The 20,358-nt window shown below is 44.8% G+C and overlaps 3 non-coding genes and 1 pseudogene across 3 annotated transcripts; all 4 read left to right on the top strand.

The window, feature by feature from the left end:
- Window positions 1–8,716: 8,716 nt before the first annotated feature.
- On the top strand, window positions 8,717–8,790 carry TRNAN-GUU (transfer RNA asparagine (anticodon GUU)). Its single transcript has one exon. It is a non-coding gene; the product is annotated as a tRNA-Asn (tRNA).
- Window positions 8,791–13,333: 4,543 nt separating this feature from the next.
- On the top strand, window positions 13,334–13,405 carry TRNAH-GUG (transfer RNA histidin (anticodon GUG)). Its single transcript has one exon. It is a non-coding gene; the product is annotated as a tRNA-His (tRNA).
- Window positions 13,406–17,381: 3,976 nt separating this feature from the next.
- TRNAN-GUU (transfer RNA asparagine (anticodon GUU)) lies at window positions 17,382–17,455 on the top strand. The gene has a single exon. It is a non-coding gene; the product is annotated as a tRNA-Asn (tRNA).
- Window positions 17,456–19,021: 1,566 nt separating this feature from the next.
- On the top strand, window positions 19,022–19,605 carry LOC128044562 (chromobox protein homolog 1-like; annotated as a pseudogene).
- Window positions 19,606–20,358: the final 753 nt, after the last annotated feature.

Raw genomic sequence — 20,358 nt, forward strand, 5'->3', positions numbered from 1 at the left:
GTGCTTTCACAGCTGTGGGCCAGAGTTTGTGGAACTAAGATCCCACAGTCTGTGTTCAGTCACGCATGCTCAGTCATATCCAACTCTTGTGTGATGCCGTGGACTGTAGCCCACAAGGTTCCTCTCTTCACGGGATTTTCCAGGCAAGAATACTGCAGTGGGTTGCCATTTCCCTCTCGAATAGCAGATTTCTTTTTAACATACTTATTAAGGGCTTCCCTCGTGGCTCAAACGGTAAAGCATCTGTCTGCAGTACAGGAGACCCGGGTTTGATCCCTGGGTGGGAAGATGTCCTGGAGAAAGAAATGGCAGCCCACTCCAGTATTCTTGCCTGGAAAATCCCGTGGACGGCAGAGCCTGGTAAGCTACCGTCCACGGCGTCTCAAAGACTCAAACACAACTGAGCCACTTCACTTCACTTCATTAAGGTTGGTAGTGGCCGGTGGCTAGATCAGCCTTTATTTGCTGATATGGCAGGTAACCATTATCATTCACTTTCCTTCTCTCTCCCTTTTGATCTAATTTGTTTGGCTGCACCTATTGGATTCTGTGGGCAAGAAAGACCTGGAAATGCTGGTTGCCAGGGTCAACCTCAAGCACACAGATCAGGGGCAAAAGGTAGATAGGAAACCAAGAACAGCAGAGAACATTTAGCCCAAATGTAATGAGGCCCATCTGGGGGGCCTCCTTTTAGTCCTGATGCCACCACTAGCCTTCCATTTGACCTTGGGTCAACTCCAGTTTGCTAGGTCAATTTTGCAAGTGTCATGTGAAAGAAATAATAAGTACTTCATAAAGCTGTTGTGTAGATTAAATGAGATACTCAAGTACTACAGCTGGCACAGTATGTGGCTAATATTAAGTATGTTCCATAAGAAACAATCAAAGATAAGCTGGTACTTCATTCTTTTGTAACATTTGAGTTAATTTTTTAAACATTTCAATAATTTTTTTCTTTATGAATGTAACATCATTTGCAAAATAAATTCATATTAAAGAATTAAAAATTTAACATGGAATTTATAAAATATATGCCCACAGAAGGGATTTGCTTATAGTAGCTTTGTTCATAATAGTTCCCAAATTGAAAACCATTGAAATGTCCATCATGAGGTTAATAGATATAGTTGTGATATATTCATTCAAAGGAATGATACCCTTCAATAAAATGAAACAAATTTCTGATATATGGCAATGATATGGATTAAAACATCACCCTGAGTGATGAAAAGGGTACATACTCTGCGGAGCCACCTATGGGAATTACTAGATGAGGCAAACTAATCCCTAGTGACAAGAACTAGATCACTGAGCCCCTGGGACAGGGAGTGGCAGGGGGTTGATGGCAAAGGGGCTCAAGGGGATATTTTGGAGTGCTGGAGATGTTCTTGAACTGGGTAGTGGTTCCATGGGTACATTCATTTGTCAAAAGTCATCAAACTTGAAATGGATACATTGTATTATTTTAAAATTATATATTAAGAAATTATATTTTTTTAAGTAATGAGAAAAATTATTCCAAATTTTTCCAATTTCAATTCCAATTCCAAAATTATTCCAATTTATTCAAATTATTCCAAATTTCAAGTGCTTGATTAAATTACAATCGTTGTTATTATTACTAGCATTAGAGTTCTTTCCGAAATGTATCTCTCTTAAGGTAAACAAGTTGAAAGTTCAACAGTTTCTTTATTTTTGTTTTTTTTCCATTGAATTTATGCACTATTAATTGGGAATACTTTAAATACTTAAAAATAGGTCTTGTCTTTACAAGGATTATGTAATAATGTATCCTGCCTGAGGACAGTCTCTGGATTAAACCTTCTGGCTAATTCTGTTATCTTAAAATGTAAACTATGGGAGTAGGTCTGGTGAGATCTTTACAACCTCCAGACATTCTTTGGATTCATTAGAGAGTATATAACTCCATTGCTAACACTAGCAATTGGGTACTCTTTCTACCCCCTTCTGATGTCTATGTCAGAAGCTTTCTCTATCTCCTTTATACTTTAATAAAACTTTATTACAAACACACACACACACAAAAGAAATGTATCTCTCTTAAGGTAAACAAGTCAAAAGTTCAACGGTTTCTTTATTTTTGTTTTTCCATTGAATTTATACACTATTAAATGGGAATACTTTAAAATAGGAATAGAACCTATAAGAGCTCAAATATAAAAGTTTATTTGTATATATTCTCTCTGTTGATATGCGTAAATGACTCCATCAACATTTACCTACATTAACAGAAGTTACTTTTGAATTTAAGATGTTTCAAAATTTTACATATTTGTATTTTCTGCATCATTTGAATTTTATAGAATAAACATATATACTTTAGGGGCTTCCCAGGTAATGCTAATGGTAAAGAACCCACCTGCCAATGCAAAAGACACTGGAAATCTGGGATCGATCCCTGGGGCAGCAAGATCCCCTGGAATATTTCACTCCAATATTCTTGCCTGGAGAAGCCCATGGACAGAGGAGCCTAGTGGACTACAGTCCATACGGTCCAAAAGTGTCAGACAGGATTGAAGTTACTGAGCATGCACCCACGCACTTTTTGCTAAAACTTGGAAATTTAAAAATAGATTTGAAGGAACATATGTAAAGATGTTAACAATAGTTCATTCCAGGAGGTGGGACTATGGATGATGGCTTATTTTCTTCTTTATATGTATTCAACATTTTTACATTAAAAAAATGAATGACCTGCATATGGTGACTGCAGCCATCAAATCAAAAGACTCTTGCTCCTTGAAAGAAAAGCTATGACCAATCTAGACTGCATATTTAAAAGCAGAGATATTACTTTGCCAACAAATGTCCATCTAGTCAAAGCTATGGTTTTTCCAGTGGTCATGTATGGATGTGAGAGTTGGACTATAAAGAAGGCTGAGCACCAAAGAATTGATGCTTTTGAACTGTGGTGTTGGAGAAGGCTCTTGAGAGTTCCCTGGACTGCAAGGATATCCAGCCAGTCCATCCTAAAGGAAATCAGTCCTGAATATTCATTGGAAGGCCTGATGCTGAGACTGAAGCTCCAATACTTTAGCCACATGATGGGAAGAACTGACTCATTGGAAACGACCCTGATGCTGGGAAAGATTGAAGGCAGGAGGAGAAGGGGACAACAGAGGATGAGATGGTTGGATGGCATCACCAATTCAATGGACATGAGTTTGAGCAAGGTCCAGGAGATGGTGATGGACAGGGAAGCCTGCTGTGCTGCAGTACATGGGGCCACAAAGAGTCAGACATGACTGAGCGACTTAACAAACAAAGACAACTCTGTCACTGAGTCCTTCCTTAACCACTGAAGGTTCCAAAATATAAGAATCTGAGAAGTTCTCCTTTGCACCTGGAAGGGAACACTTTAATTAGCTATTCAAGTCCATCACAGGCCTCATCCATATTTTTCTCCCAAGCAGTAGAGGACACAATTGTTTTGCTCTGCTCACCATAGTGGGAAGTCTTGTTGGTGGAGCAGTAACTGCAGGATGAAGGACCCGGTCTGGCTCCAAACTCCCAATGGCTCCTCTCCCCTTTGGTCCTGGAGCACCCTGGCCCGTGGGTCAGGGACCTGGAGTCTCCTCAGATCCCAAAATCTGCAACCCACACTCCTCTTTCAGGCTGAGCTGGGACCAATGGACAAGATTTCCAAGAGTCAAGGTTCAAATATTAGCCGAACATCAGTTTTGCATGCCCAACGGAGACTTAGGAGCAAGAAACTCTAAATAAAATCACCATAAACTGCTAAGCTGCTAAGTCACTTCACTCGTGTCCGACTCTGTGCGACCCCATAGACGGCAGCCCACCAGGCTCCCCCGTCCCTGGGATTCTCCATGCAAGAACATTGGAGTGGGTCGCCATGTCCTTCTCCAATGCATGAAAGTGAAAAGTGAAAGCGAAGTCACTCAGTCATGTCTGACTCTTAGCGACCCCATGGACTGCAGCCTACCAGGCTCCTCCGTCCATGGGATTCTCCAGGCAAAAGTACTGGAATGGGGCGCCATTGCTTTCTCCCTGCTGCTGCTGCTAAGTCACTTCAGTCATGTCTGACTCTGTGCGACCCCATAGACGGCGGCCCATCAGGCTCCCCCCTCCCTGGGATTCCCCAGGCAAGAACACTGGAGTGGGTTGCCATTTTCTTCTCATAAACTGGGATAGGGTCAATTAATATTCAGGATAATAGAGAACCTGAATAAAACATAGTTCTTCCCAGGCAGGTCTGGAACCCTGTACTGGAAAGGTGCCATCCTGTCTGATCAGTGACTACAAGGCGTGTGGTGTGAAGCCCCCTCGTGGGGCAGTACTTGGGAGGTGCAGCCTCTCCCTCTTGCCCCCAAGACCCTGGGTAACCCAACGGGAGGGAGGCACTGGCTGGGTTGCTGCTCCCCTGGGCGGGGGTAGAGAGGAGGGCAGGGGCTGGGCCTCTGATGGCCAGGGATGTGCAGAGCCACCTGGGTCCAGTGAAGATGCCCTGGGTTGGTCCCACACTTGTCCATCGGGCCCGTGTGAACAACGCTGCTGGGGGACATGGGAGCTGGAAGGCAGGTCCTATTAGGGGAATAAAAATTGTCCTAGTTCTAATTAACCAGAAAGGTCCCACCCAGTTTTCAGATCATGGGATTCAGAATTCAGAGTGCTCACCGTTACACCATGGAACCCCTTTGAAAGATACCTGCTCTTTGTTGCCAGAAATGGATAAGGGCTTCTTTAGGCTCCATCCATCTGGCTGGTAATCCCAAGGCAGTTCTTCTAGGGACCCAACCCGACTTGTACACTGTTGACTGGTGTGGGTGCTCATCCCCTTTGAGTTCTTTCTGCTCCTCTGATTGACTTCTCTCACTTCACTTGCACCTCAGAAAATGAGGTAAAATCCACTTTGGGTTTCGGCCCATGGAAGAGCCCCTGAAGTCTCCATGATCAACCATGTATTCTGCCTCCATTTGCCAGTGTCCCATCCTGAGGTAAAATGTCTCCAAATAAGAGTGTTATTTTCCTTTCCTTTGCTTTCACCCTTTCACCATAGCCCAGAGAGGGCAGATGGTTGTCAGGAGGTGGGATTTCCCTTGGTCACATAGCATGGATTACCTCCAAAGCCACCACCATCTGTTATGTGTAATATATAAAGTGTGTCAGCAGTCCAGTGAGAGTAGAGCTGGAGAATTCTATTCTTCTTCACACTTCTCATAGGAGGGTAGTCTTTCTTTTTTTTTTTACAAGTGTATATTTGTTAGATTTACAAGATAAGTAAAAATGAACAAAACACTCAGACAAACCAGGCCAAACTCAAACTCACCTGGGGTGACTCAAATCAACTACATGCCACAGGGGCCACAAGGCAGGGCTCTGACATTTAGGCAGTCACGCATTTTTTGTCAGATTCAGTTCAGTTCAGTCGCTCAGTCGTGTCTGACTCTTTGTGACACCGTGAATCATAGCACGCCAGGACTCCCTGTCCATCACCAACTCCCGGAGTTTATTCAAACTCAGGTCCATCGAATCAGTGATGCCATCCAGCCATCTCATCCTCTGTCATCCCCTTCTCCTCCTGCCCCCAATCCCTCCCAGAATCAGGGTCTTTTCCAACGAGTCAACTCTTCCCATGAGGTGGCCGAAGTACTAGAGTTTCAGCTTCAGCATCAGTCCTTCCAATGAACATCCAGGGCTGATCTCCTTCAGAATGGACTGGTTGGATCTCCTTGCAGTCCAAGGGACTCTCAAGAGTCTTCTCCAACACCACAGTTCAAAAGCATCAATTCTTCAGTGCTCAGCTTTCTTCACAGTCCAACTCTCACATCCATACATGACCACTGGAAAAACCATAGCCTTGACTAGACGGCCCTTTGTTGGCAAAGTAATGTCTCTGCTTTTCAATATGCTATCTAGGTTGGTCATAACTTTCCTTCCAAGGAATAAGAGTCTTTTAATTTCATGGCTGCAGTCACCATCTGCTGTGATTTTGGAGCCCCCCAAAATAAAGTCTGACACTGTTTCCACTGTTTCCCCATCTATTTCCCATGAAGTGATGGGACCAGATGCCATGATCTTAATTTTCTGAATGTTGAGTTTTAAACCAACTTTTTCACTCTCCTCTTTCACTTTCATCAAGAGGCTTTTGAGTTCCTCTTCACTTTCTGCCATAAGGGTGATGTCATCTGCATATCTGAGGTTATTGATATTTCTCCCAGCAGTCTTGATCCCAGCTTATGCTTCTTCCAGGCCAGCATTTCTCATGATATACTAGATTGGTCAAGTCAATTTAATTCTAATTAACATATCAAGATCCAGAAACTTCACAATTTTTTAAAAAGCACACAAAATCAAGGTACCCAGGAGCACTGATTGCTGGATCATAGGTGTGTATCTAAGCTGTCTTACATTGTAGACAGTATTATGTACACAAAATACCTTTACACTAAATATTTACATGAATAATAGGTATAAATCCACATTATGGCCCAGAGTAATAGTCTTTCCTTCTTCATTTTTACTCAGTGTCATTTCTTCCCTCATCCAATACACAGAACAGAAAAGTAGCATCTGTTTTAATGGCCAAAAAACAGAGTCAGAAAGAAGCCCAGTGTTGCCTGAAGACTTATTTTGTTCCAAGAGACTGGACAGAGGTTGACTCAAGGAATAAGGAGGCAAAGGGGAAGTTCTTCCATGAGGAGGAAGTTCATAGTTCTGGGGTGAGAAGATGAAACTTTTTGTATAATGAAGAAGTTGAGTGGTAACAAACAACACAAAGAGCTCTTCCAGGAGAACCTGAAAGTGAAAGTGAAGTGGCTCAGTCATGTCCTACTCTTTGCGACCCCATGAACTGTAGCCTACCAGGCTCCTCCCTCCATGGATTCTCCAGGCAAGAGTACTGGAGTGAGTTGCCATTTCCTTCTCCAGGGGATCTTCCTGATCCAGGGATCGAATCCGGGTCTCCTGCATTCCAGGCAGACTGACCTGAAGGTCAGTCAAAGTTTATAAGTGCAAGGATCAGAAATGGTATCTGACTGATATAGGAAGAAAAGATATCCATGGAAAATATGTTGAGAGATCACAGAATAGCCAGGATGCCTGGAAAACCGTGCTCTGACAAGGGGCAAGGAGGGAATCAGGTGAGGTCAGATTGTGTTGGGTGGAGATGTGTGTTCTTCCCATTTCCTCCAGCCCATATATTGGTTCCAGACCTGCAATCAGAGAATTGGTGAAGAAGAGCAGTCACAGCAGCCAGTGTCTTGATTCTGTTTACAGAAATTTCTAGAAGCAACAAGGTAATTTAACATGAAATAAATAAGGGTAGGGGTTGTCAAAAGATTCAGAGAATAATGGCAACAATATTATTTCACTGCCTATAACATTCTTGATACAATAGTTTCTAAATCCAGGTACATCTGACAACAGAATGAAGAAGAATGGTCTTATTGCTTTCACTTTACAGAAGAAAGAAGAGAGGTACAAGAAGTTTCTTTATTTGTCTAAGACCACACATGGGCAGAACGATTCTTACAACCAAGAGTTTATGCTTCTGAGCACAGATTATTTGGGTCTTTCTTCTCAGATGTGTTTGTGTCAGGATTTCTCAGTTGTAGAGATGGAAAGAAGAGCAAGTAGGAGAGAGAGGGCAAGAGAGGGAGGAGGGATGGGTGGAAGCGCAAATTCTTTGATTCTCCTCTCCCTCCCCTTCCCCTCTCTTCTCCCCTACTTCCCCACCTCCCTTGCCTCCTGCTTTCCTTTTGGGGAGAGCTCTTTGCCTCCTTCCCCACTCCGTTATGGGAACTGAGACAATGCTCCTCTCTCCCAAGCCTCCTGGGAGGTCTCCATGCCCTCCTCCCAAACCCACCTTCCCTGCTTGGTCTTCAATTCCCACCCCTTCCCGTTCCCAGGTGGACCCCACAGAATGCAGTCTACCCAGCTGGGCTATCCAAACTCCATCCGATAGGAGGTGTCCAACAAGCTTTTCCATGGCCCGCCCCATGGGATGCTGGTAAATCAAATAGCTGGGATAAAGGCTTTTTATAAAGAACTGTTCACTTTGAAAACTTTTCCATATGTCCTCAGGGGTCTTCATGGGACAAAGGGCTAAAGACGACAATGTAGCCATTCAAGTGTTAGAGTGTCCTGGTGAGTGCCAAACCCTGTCCCAGGGGTGCAGACACAGGGCGACCATCACCGGACCTCTGCACTGGTGGAAATCGCCTGGTGGACACAGGAAACCTAAGCAAAACCTCGGCCCCGGAGGCCTTTGCCAGGGTGGGCAAACTCTCATTCACTGAGTGTAGGCGAGGATACAGCAAGAGCCATCATTGGCGCCCACCGGGTGCCAATGCTGTCCTTGGATCTCATTCGGTTCAGGCCCCGAGGGTCCAAGCCCTGGATCCCGGTATCTCTGAGGGCGCTGGCATCTGTGGCGGGTAGGGGGAAGGACGTGGCACCCTTTCCCTGGGGTAAAGGTCTTACCCTGTGAATGAGTAAGTAAGTAAATAAAGTCGCTCAGTCGTGCCCAACTCTTTGCAACCCTGTGGACGGTAGCCTACCAGGCTCCTCTGTCCATGGGATTTTCCAGGCAAGAGTACTGCCATTCCTTCTCCAGGGGATCTTCCTGACCCAGGAATCAAGCCCAGGTCTCCAGCATTGCGGGCAGACGCTTCACCGTCTGGGCCACCAGAGAAGTGTCTACTCCATGCAGAGGCAAACGACAGTTTGCGTCATTGTCTCTGTAGCGCAATCGGTTAGCGCGTTCGGCTGTTAACCGAAAGGCTGGTGGTTCGATCCCACCCAGGGACGGCGGGGTGAAATTTTAGAGAACACCAAAGAGACTCCCTTTTGCCAAGAGGACACCGGAGAAGTGCTGCAGAGAAAGAGTACAGGAGTCAGGTGTAAAGGAGCAGCGGGGAGCGGGGTGTGGTTCTGAGTGGATTGGAAGCGTTGATTATTCCTGAGAGCCCAGAGCGCTGACGGCCGGCGCCGTGAAAAGGCCACTGAGGTCCGCAGCCCGGGAGGGGTGGCGTCCACACTGCTTGGCTTCAAGGTCTCCTGGGCTTCGGACCCACCCCCTCGCCTCCTGCGGCTTCCGGGAGCTGGGGAGTCGGCGGGGGCGACCTCTGCTCTTGGGCGCGTGGCTGAGGGTATGAGGACTCTGCCTTGGGTGCGGGACCCCGAAGGCAGTCTGAGGGGGCCCGAGGGGCCTCACTTCAGGGGAGAGGAGGAACCCTAAAGCAGGGCCCTCGGGAGCCGCCGTCTCCGTGCCTGAGAGAGCTTGGGGCTCCAAGGTTTCTGCATGAGTGTTAAAAATTGGTGGCTTGGATAGTGGCTGCAGAACCTTGGGTTTTCTTGGATACAGTGTTTAGCGGCCGCGAGTATCCTCTCTCCGTAGCATAGTGGTTATCACGTTCGCCTCGCGCGTGAAAGGTCCCGGGTTTGAAAACAGGCGGAAGCAGATCGCTTTTTTCCCCTGAGATTTGCATTCTCATCGGCAAAAAAAAAAAGGCGCGAAAGGCACGGGGTGAGGCAGCTGACGCAGCTGTAGAAGGAGTTGGTGACCACAGCAGCCCTCTTTCTCTGCTCCGAGTCTCTGCGGAGTCCAGGCCCAGTTCATCCCAGGGGGGAAGGACAAGGCTGACTTCGGGTCACCTTTACGTCCGGAAACCCCTCCGGCTCCTTGTCGGGCTCCTGGATCTTTCACATGTTTACAGATGGTCACTGAAAACCAAGAGGCTCATTCCCGTGAAGCTCACTTGCTTTCCCCCCCTCAGCACACTTGAGGAGCAGTCTTATTTTCCTGGTAGAAGAAAATAGACCGCACCCAGGTCTCACCGTGGGCTCCAGCCAAAGTCACGGAAATGAAGAATTTAAGGCTCCGCGAACTGGTACCCGTGCGGTCATCAGAGGCCCCGAGGCCAGGTCAGAGATCTGGAGGAAGACGGATCCACTTATCACCCGTTGAAAGCCAAGTCAGCGGCTGACTCGATGGAAAACTGAGGTTCACAAAGAGAGCAGCAAGGCAGCACACAGCCCTAGAGCTGGACCAGGAGGGACTCAGTAGATACTTTGTGACCTGGTCTCAGAAACAGAAGCATCCCCCAGGAAAGGGGATTTGAAGGGCGATGAGCAGCTAGCTGGTCAAGGGCTGGGAGCCTTGCACAGCTGCACACAGCTCTGGTCTGCTGGGCAACTTCCTGTTCTCTGCATCTCTGGTTTCATCTTTTACACTCTCAATTTTCACTTGGAGGCGCTAAGTCATCTTTTGTGTACAGCTCCCTGGTGGTCTAGTGGCTAGGATTCGATGTCCACTGCTCTGTGGCCTGAGTTCGACTCCCGGTCAGGGAAAACTCTTTCTGCATCTGTACTCACAGGAGACTTCCTCTTCCTACTCAGATCAGAATTGTATTTTGCATCAAGATCCAATGCAGAAGAGTTTCTGCACTGAGTTCCTAAATGTCACTGAGTCTGGACCTCAGGGCACTTGACCTGGGGCTGGCTATTGGAGGTGAGATTTCAAAGAATACCAAGGAGAGATAAGAAAGCCTTCCTCAGTGATTAATGCAAAGAAAGAGAGGAAAACAATAGAATGGGAAAGACTAGAGATCTCAAGAAAATTAGATACCAAAGGAATATTTCATGCAAATATGGGCACAATAAAAACAGTAAAGCGGTGGCAAGAATGCACAGAAAAACTACACAGCAAAGATCTTAATGACCCAATAGCCATGATGGTGTGATCACTCACCTGGAGCCAGACATCCTGGAGTGCAAGGTCAGGTAGACCTTAGGAAGCATCACTACAAACAAAGTTAGTGGAGGTGATGGAATTCCAGCTGAGCTATTTCAAATCCTAAAAGATGATGCTGTGAAAGTGCTGCACTCAGTATGCCAGCAAATCTGGAAAACTCAGCAGTGGCCACAGGACTGGAAAAGGTCAATTTTCATGCCAGTCCCAAAGAAAGGCAATGCCAAAGAATGCTCAAACCACTGCACAACTGCACTAATTTCTCTTGCTAACAAAGTAATGCTCAAAATTCTCCAAGCTAGGCTTCAATAGTATGTGAACCGAGAACTTCCAGATGTTCAAGCTGGATTTAGAAAAGGCAGAGGAAGCAGAGATCAAATTGCCAACATCTTTTGGATCATAAAAAAAGCAAGAGGATTCCAGAAAAAGCATCTACTTCTGCTTCATTGACTAAGACTTTAGTCAAAGGAAGCCTTTGACTGTGTGGATCACAACAAACTGTGGAAAATTCTTCAAGAGATGGGAATACCAGACCACCTTACCTGTCTCCTGAGAAACCTTTATGCAGGTCAAGAAGCAACTGTTAGAACTGGACATGGAACAATGGGCTGGTTCCAAACTGGGAAAGGAGTACATCAAGGCTGTATATTGTCACCCTGCTTATTTAACTTCTATGCAGAGTATATCATGTGAAATGCCAGGCTGGATGAAGCACAAGCTGGAATCGAGACTGCAGGGAGAAATATCAATAACCTCAGATATGTAGATGACACCACCCTTATGGCAGAAAGTGAAGAGGAACTAAAGAGCATCTTGATGAAAGTGAAAGAGGAGAGTGAAAAAGCTGGCTTACAACTCAACATTCAAAAAACTAAGATCCATGGCATCTTGTCCCATCACTTCATGGCAGATAGATGGGAAACAATCTTAACAGTGACAGATTGTATTTTCTTATGTTTCAAAATCACTGCAGATGGTGACTGCAGCCATGAAATTAAGCACATGCTGCTTGGAAGAAAAGCTATGACAAACTTAGACAGCATATTAAAAAGTGGAGACACTAATTTCCCAACAAAGCTCCATCTAGTCAAAGCTATGGTTTTTCCAGTAGTCATGTATGGATGTGAGAGTTGGACTATAAAGAAAACTGAGTGCTGAAGAATTGATGCTTTTGAAGTGTGGTGTTGGAGAAGACTCTTGAGAGTCCCTTGGACTGCAAGGAAATCAAACCAGTCCATCCTAAAGGAAATCAGTCCTGAATAGTCTTTGGAAGAACTGATGCTGAAGCTGAAGCTTCAATACTTTGGCCACCTGATGGGAAGAACTGACTCATCGGAAAAGACGCTGATGCTGGGAAATACTGAAGGCAGAAGGAGAAGGGGACGACAGAGGATGACGTGGTAGGATGTCATGACATGGTAGGATCGATGGACATGAGTTTGAGCAAACTCCAGGAGTTGGGGATGGACAGGGAAGCCTGGCATGCTGTAATCCATGGGGTTGCAAAGAACCAGAGAAGACAGAGACTGAATTGAATTGAGACATATAAACGCTTAAAGACTTCATCAGCTACATTACAAGAAATGTTAAAGGAGTCCTCCAGGAAGTGCAACACTGACACCAGCTGGAAATCTGGATTTACACAAAGGGATGAAGGAAAAATAGAAGATTTTAAATTTAAATCTCTTAGAAATATGGGACAGATTTTTAAAGAACAGAAGATTGTAGGGTTTGTAACGTGCACCGAAAAGGAGAAACATGAAGAGATAAAGTTACTAGTTGCACTCTTTCAGGATATTCTGGACTCCCAGTGACCCCGACCGGGCAACCTGCTCTTGGTTTAGGTCCAGAAACGAGGGACAGAAGCGTAGTGAAGGCGGCATTTTTTGGAAAGGAAGAGCAGAGTAGAAAGAACCACAAAGCCTTGGAGTACTTACTTGAAAGGTACAAGGAGAAAGTTATCCTTGGGTAGGCTTAGAACCACCAACTTTCCGGTTAACAGGCAAAGGCGCTAAACAATCACGCCTGAAAGCTCAATACAAATGGCCTTCTTGTCATCCCCTTGGGTGCCGAATGCCCCAGCCGCCCCTTGCTCCCCTCCCCTCGCAGAAACAGCGCCCCTGAAACGCCCCCGGCCTGAGCCGGGAGGATAGGTATGGGTCTAAGGAAGCTGAACACTCGCTTGGGCTCCAGTATTTCTTCTGTTCTTTGCTCCGCCTTCACCAGACCGTCTGAGCCGCTGGCGCTGCCCTCCCTCCGCTCGGCCGCGGTCGGTGAGGCGAGAGCTGAAACCAGCGGGTGGGGAGGGTGGTCCAAGGAACAAACGCGAAGAGCCGGGAAAGAAGCCGGCGAGCTGGGGACGAGGACAGTCAGACTTCCCAGACGGCACGTGCCGGATCTGGGGAGATGATAATTGGTTTTTGATTTTGTTTTGTTTTCTCATCATGTATCAGAATTGAGAGGAAGAAAACGGAAGCCAGTGAAAGAGAGAATACGAACACCCGAGTAAAGCTTCCAAGAATAAAGTAGTGCAGTGATGGGAATCATTTTATGTCAAATGACATAGATTAAGGACAACTGTCAAAGCTTGGGTTGTGGTGCGCCGTGATCGTATAGTGGTTAGTACTCTGCGTTGTGGCCGCAGCAACCTCGGTTCGAATCCGAGTCACGGCATTAGGTTACACCTGGCATCTCCTTGTTTTTTTCTTTTCTTAAACCCCGTAATGGTCTACATTGGGTTCTCCGAAATGTGACCGCCAATTCTATCCAAAAAGGAAATTATTAAGGTGTGTGATCACAGAACAAAATGCACAAATCATTAATGAACAGCTATTTGATGTGAAATCATCACCAGGATCAAAATGCAGAAAAATTTTTATCAACAAAGTATGGAAGATACACTTTGATATATGATGAAGCCCTTTGATACATTTTCCAAGTAATGCCTATCCATCCCCTGCTACTCTAAGCTATTCTGATGGCCACCCCACAGATTAAGTTTGTCCTTTCTTCAAACTCACCTAAATGAATACACACATTTTACTATCTAGGGATTATCAAGCAGAAATTCTGAAGTCGAGTTTCCCACTAGTAAGGAAATCACGGAGTTAGTTGAGCACCATGTGAAAGCAATGGACAAGTTTTTGCCCTGGATAAAGCCCCTTCAAGATCAGGTATCTCTGCTGCCAGCTAACTGTAAGCACGTACCCCGAGGGCCACCATCTTTCACTCAGGGTCACCCTTCGCCCTTCTACCCTTACCAAATCACTCTCTGCAAAGTAATTCTAGCAAAGGTCTCCCAATTCTTCTGCCCCTCCCCACACAGGCAAAGCACACTCTCTCACCCACCAGACTGACTGCCTTTCATCAACTCTCCCAGAGCCACCCCCCCACAGCCACTGTGCTGGCTCATCTACTGCTCCCACTGCAAGCTTGGTCCACACCCCACCCCCATCCACCACCCCCTCTTCCTCACTCACCTCTTGCCCTACAGTGGACATAACATTTATCCTAACAGGTCTTCTGAGTGAGTGTCCAAGGGAAAAGGGAAAATGTGCCCACTACCAGATGGAGACCACAGGGATTCCAAACAGCAGCTGGAGAGTCAGGACGTTTATCTGGATCACCATCCTATTGATATTCTGGTATTGATTTTTACACATACTTTCTGCTTATGTCAACAATAACTGTCTTCCCTTTGTGGTAGTGAGATGAATTGGAAACTCAAATTACTCAGGGAAATGAATGTGAATGAATGGATTGAAAGAGACTATTTTAAAAATATAATCCACCCTCACTCTACTGAAGAGTGGGTGGAAATGGCAAAGGGCTGAGAGGTTGGGTGAGTCTGCTTTTGGTGGGCCAATCATTGGATTTGAAGCAGCCGCTCCTGGGAACTCCCCAAGCTTGGGTGTCTCCAAGGGATGCTTCGAAGGATTCATCTGCACTGCAGTGATGGACCACAGGACCTGATTTCCTTTTCCTGGGAAGCCTAAGCCAGGGTCTTACTGGATCACAAAGATGGATATTTTAATAACCAAACGTTATAAGAAAATATTCTTGACGTTTTTACTCATCAGGGAAATAAACCTTAATACTACATGGAGATATCATTATCCTGCAGCATGATTGTATTTAAAAGAATTCGTACATCAAATGCTGACAGTTGTGGAGCAATTGGAACTGTAGTAGTCAGTTTGAAATCATTCTAGAAGACTGTTGGCAATTTCTGATAAAGTTAGTCTTGTACCTACTCCAGGACTCCAAAATTGCAGTACATCCATGAATGCAGAAGTATACAAAAAGATTGATATGGAATAGTCATCACAACACCAAGAAAATTCATCAAGGACACCAATTAACACCAAAAAACCCACCAGAATTACTCCAATAATACCAAAATTAATAAGTGATATACATAACAGTATGAATATGTTTAATGAACAAAATGTTTCATGAAACAAAAATCAGTAACAAAAAATGTACATTCATTCATTTGAGTTTCAAAAGCAGGCAACAGTACATGATTGGAATAGACTTCAGAATTAGTAATTACGTGATCTTGTGTAGGAATTCGGAGAAGGCAATGGCACCCCACTCCAGCACTCTTGCCTTGAAAATCCCATGGACAGAGGAGCCTGGTGGGCCACAGTCCATGTGGTTGCTAAGAGTCGGACACGACTGACTGACTTCACTTTCACTTTTCACTTTCATGCATTGGAGAAGGAAATGGCAACCCACTCCAGTGTTCTTGCCTGGAGAATCCCAGGGACGGGGTCACACAGAGTCGGACATGACTGAAGCGACTTAGCAGCAGCAGCAGTGTAGGAATTGCCTGGAAAGGGTCTCAAATGACATTGCTAGGATGGTAGCAGTTTTCTATAACTTCGTCTGGGTGGTGATTACGCTTGCCCAAGTTTACAAATTGTGCCTATGAATTAAAGATGTGTGCTTTTTACACAGTGTGGAGTATAGTTCAATGATTTACTGTTTCCATAGAAATCAGTGGATGGTGGGTGGAGACAAGCTGCTGTAAACTGTGATGACTAGTTTGCATTTTATTGTAAACCCATTGAAAACTCATTTTCCTTTAGTGTAAAAAAAAAAACTACTGATATTAGAAATGCCTTTTACAGAGAAAAAGTCATTGACCATATCATTTCGTTAGTGCAAGCTACAGACAAAGCTACTTGAGAGGCAATATTTCCACTTCAGAATATGTTCTGCTCAACAGTGAGACAAGCAGTTGACCTAGGTTTTGCTTGGACCAGCCCACTTGCGTGCTGTGGGATTTACTCCTCACAGAATACAAATGCAAGGCCAGCAGCAAACTGCTCTCCAACCACTGCTAAGTGGCATAACTTGTGCTGGAATTAAAAGCAAAATGAATATTACTCAACCATAAAGGAAAAAAAAAAGAATGAAATAATGCCATTTGAAGCAATGTGGATGACCTGGAGATTCTCATATTGAGTGAAGTAAGATGGACAAATATGATATCACTTATATGTGGAAACTAAAACACAAAAACAAAAATGATACAAATGAAATTATATACAAAACAGAAATAGACCCTCAGATGTAGAAAACAAGCTGCTGGTTACCAAAGGGAAAAGAGTAGAAAGAGGGATAAATCAGATTAACATATATACACTACTGTGTATCAGATAGATAACCAATACGGACCTCTAGCACAGGGAGGGACCTAAACTCAATATTTTGTAAATAAATAAAATATTTTGTAATAAAAACCTATATAGAAAGAGAATCTGAAAAAAATGTATGTATAACTGAATCACTTTGTTGTACACCTGAAACTAACAACACTGTAAATCAAGTATATGCCAATTAAAAAAAAAAAAAAGCAAATGGAAAGAGGTTATAGACACTAACTTGATACAGCCTGGATATGAACCGAGGTTGCTGCCACCACAATACAGCACTATACACCATACAAGCACAGTGCACAACAGGACCTCGGGTAACTATCTCGACATAAATAAATCCACACTGTTTTATTCCTGGACACTTACAGAAGTTCGTGCTTTTCTCTCTTTCATGCTCTTCTCCGATTCTTCCTCCCCAATTTGCTACTTTAAAAAGCAATTTTTCTTTCTGAGGATCTGGCCCGAGCCTCTTCACAGACTTCCTGGAAGGTCTGCTGGCAGGTTTCATCCATGTCTTTGCTTGCTCTCGCTCCTTTTCACGTTTCCTCTTTGGATGTGATCTCTTTCCCGTTAAGCCACACGGACCACACCTACTAAACCGCTGCCCAAAGGTGCAGATGGCCGAATGAAGGTGGAGCAAACCCGGAGCCGTCACTGAGTCCACCGCGGGTTCAGCTTCCCTCGGGCCCCCCTCGGCTCAGGCCTGGCGTCCGGGCGCTGGCATCTGAGGCGGGTGTGGAGTAACGCGTGGCAGGGGCGCTCGGTTGCACTTCTGCCTTCGCAATCCCCCGACGCCCGGCTTTCCAACGGGAACGAACACTGAGTGGACTCCGTCTCTCCGATGGCCCGAGGCTTGGAGACCGAGCTGCTCTCCCGAGAAAGGCAGGTGGCTTCGCCTACCTTTGAAGCTTTGCTTGCTTTCTGCGGGGATGAGTGAGTGAGTGTTAGTCACTCTATTGAGATTAAAAACGAGCTAGTGTCGAGTCTCTGTGGCGCAATCGGTTAGCGCGTTCGGCTGTTAACCGAAAGGTTGGTGGTTCAAGCCCACCCAGGGACGTGTCCTTTTGGAGTTTAAGTGATGTATGATTGATAATTTCTAGTCTGTACATCGTTCCCAAGCTCCACTACTACAGTCCTTTCCCTTGTGTCTTGTATACACAAACACGAGAGCCTATATCCAGATAGTCACTGATCCTCAGAAACGGTCTCTGGAGGAAAGCAGGTCAGTGGGAGTCCTGGAATTCAGGAAAGAGCAGGCTTATTATCTTTACCCTGTAAACTCCTTTCACCAATGAGGTTTCTTTCACTGTTTTTAGTAGCCTTTATTTATCCCTTTCCATATACTTTTTTTAATTTTAATTTTTATTTTTACTTTATTTTACTTTACAATACTGTATTGGTTTTGCCATACATTGACATGAATCCACCACGGGTTTCCATATACTTTTGTAATTACTTTGGTTCTATGCTTTTCCTATGACAGTCATCATTCTTGCACACATGGCTACAGGGTAGAATCCTGGAAGAGTAATTGCTCTGTCATAGCCTTTACATGGTTTGTATATAATTCCTTTTTCTTGCCTTTGTTGACTTATTGGGTGTAAATATTTTGTTATTTCAGCAACTGCTTTGGGCATTACAGCATACATACATCTGTAACTTAGCACAGCCTGCCTTCAAGGGATGGCACACTTCCTCATATTTCTCCCCTGCCTGCCCTTATGCTTATGTTGTCCTGTATTTTACTGGGCATACGTTTTGAATCCCACATCCAAGGTTATTACTTAAAAAAAAAAAAACCTGCCCCATGTTTTTAAAGAGATTTAATTGATAAAAAATCATATGTTTCCCATGCATAGACCATGTCTCTTTTCCTTCATTTCCTTTGTGTCCATCAGGAATTCCAGTTCATGTGAGTTCCCTTCTCCTTGGAGGGCTCCTTTAACTTCTCTTGCTGTGTGGCTTTTCTGGTGACGAAGTCTTTAAGCATGGGTATGTCTATAAATGTCATCATTCAACTTCTATTTTCAAAGAGATTTGGGAAGGGGGTGAGTAGGCATAGGATTACACTCTTTTTCACTCTCAGTCCTTTAAAAATGTTGCTTCACTGTCTTCTCACTTCCACTGTTTTTGATGAGAAATCTGACATAATTTTTACTTTTGTTTTCTGAATGTACTATGTATTTTCTTTCTGGCTCATTGGACATCTTTTTTTCTTTTATAATGGACTGGAGCAGTTTAATTACTCTGTGACTAGGCACAGTTTTCTTCCTGTTCCTTGTGCTCACAGTTCATTTGTCTCCTTGGATGGGTGGGTTTATAATTTTCATTATGATTGGAGTGTGTCCTCTTGGGTTTCTTCAGTTTTTTCCTTCAAAAAATTTATCCTGGTATTTTTTGAGACTCCAAATACTCTCTTATGTTAGGCCTTTTAAAGTTGCTCTATCGATTTGCGGGTCACACTTCAGCCTGAGCAGATCAACAATGCTCCGTGGGTTGGGTGGATGGCTGGGGGATTGGGCTGGAGAGGAAACAGTAAATTGGGAAGAGGATGGGTGGGACAGCCTGGGCGCTTGAACCAGCGTAGGGAGGGTTGTGACTGCACGACTCGAGCAGCGTCATTCTTTATACCAGAAAGCTGGCGGGCACTATGGGGAAAAAACAAAACAAGAAGAAAGTGGAGGAGGTGCTAGAAGAAGAGGAAGAAAAATATATGGTGGAAGAAGTTCTAGACCATTGAGTGGTAAAGGGCAAAGTGGAGTATCTCCTAAAGTAGAAGGGGTTCTCAGATGAGGATAACACATGGGAACCAGAAGAGAACCTGGATTGCCCTGACCTCATTGCTGAGTTTCCGCAGTCACAGAAAACAGCACACGAGACAGATAAATCAGAGGGAGGCAAGCGAAAAGCTGATTCTGATTGGAAGATAAGGGGGAGGAGAACAAACCAAAGAAGAAGAAAGAAGAGTCAGAAAAGCCACGAGGCTTTGCCTGGGGTTTGGAACCAGAGCTGATTATTGGAGCTACGGACTCCAGTGGAGAATTCATGTTCCTAATGAAATGGAAGGACTCTGATGAGGCTGATCTGGTCCCTGTCAAGGAAGCCGATGTCAAGTGCCCACAGGTTGTCATATCCTTCTATGAGGAAAGGCTGACGTGGCATTCTCACCCCTCAGAGGATGATGACAAAAAAGATGATAAGAATTAACTTTCTTGAATACCAGCCCCTGTCACATCTGACTGGGTTTCAAGTGGGGAAAGAAGGAGTTCTCCTTGTCTTGACACCATGAAGGTGGCTTGAGAAGATGTCCTTTGAAGAGCCAGTATAGTTTCTGTGCCCTACAGCAGCCCAGGGCTTCAAAGCCGCTCCATGCTGTAGAGTTTGTACACCCCTCCCGGGGAAGGGGAAGGAGGGTCAGTGTTTCAAGGCAACCCGTTCCGAACTTTGCTGAAAAAAAAAGCAAAGGGCCTTCTATGAAGGACAAAACATAGAAAGGGATGTGGGAGAGCAAGAGATACTGTAGATCTTCAAAGAGCATCTCCACAACCCACACAGCCTTCTTCCCGATAGGGTTAACTTTGCATTTTTACAGCGTAGCATGTGTGTAGTTTTTGGCTATTACTGGTGTATTATTTGGGGTGGGTGGGGTGGGGTGGGAAAGAAGGGAGATGGGTTAGGATCATTTTTGTTAAAATTTGGGGAAATGGTGAAACAAAGGAATGAACGACTAATGATGATTGGGTTCAGTGTCCAGAATACTGTATCCTTTCAAAAAATGTCATTGGCAACCTAAATGAGGACTGTGAGAGACTGTTTAAAAGCTGTGAATGCCTGAAATTTAGAAGCCAAAGTATTCCCTGCCTGAGCTTAATGCTGTTCCCAACAAAGGAATAAGAAGCTACCAAAGCTGCCATTTGGGAAATAGAAACTGGTTGAGGAGGAAAAGTCTTATTGTAGTGT

Source organism: Budorcas taxicolor, chromosome 3 (genome assembly GCF_023091745.1).
Source record: "Budorcas taxicolor isolate Tak-1 chromosome 3, Takin1.1, whole genome shotgun sequence".
Taxonomy (NCBI): domain Eukaryota; kingdom Metazoa; phylum Chordata; class Mammalia; order Artiodactyla; family Bovidae; genus Budorcas; species Budorcas taxicolor.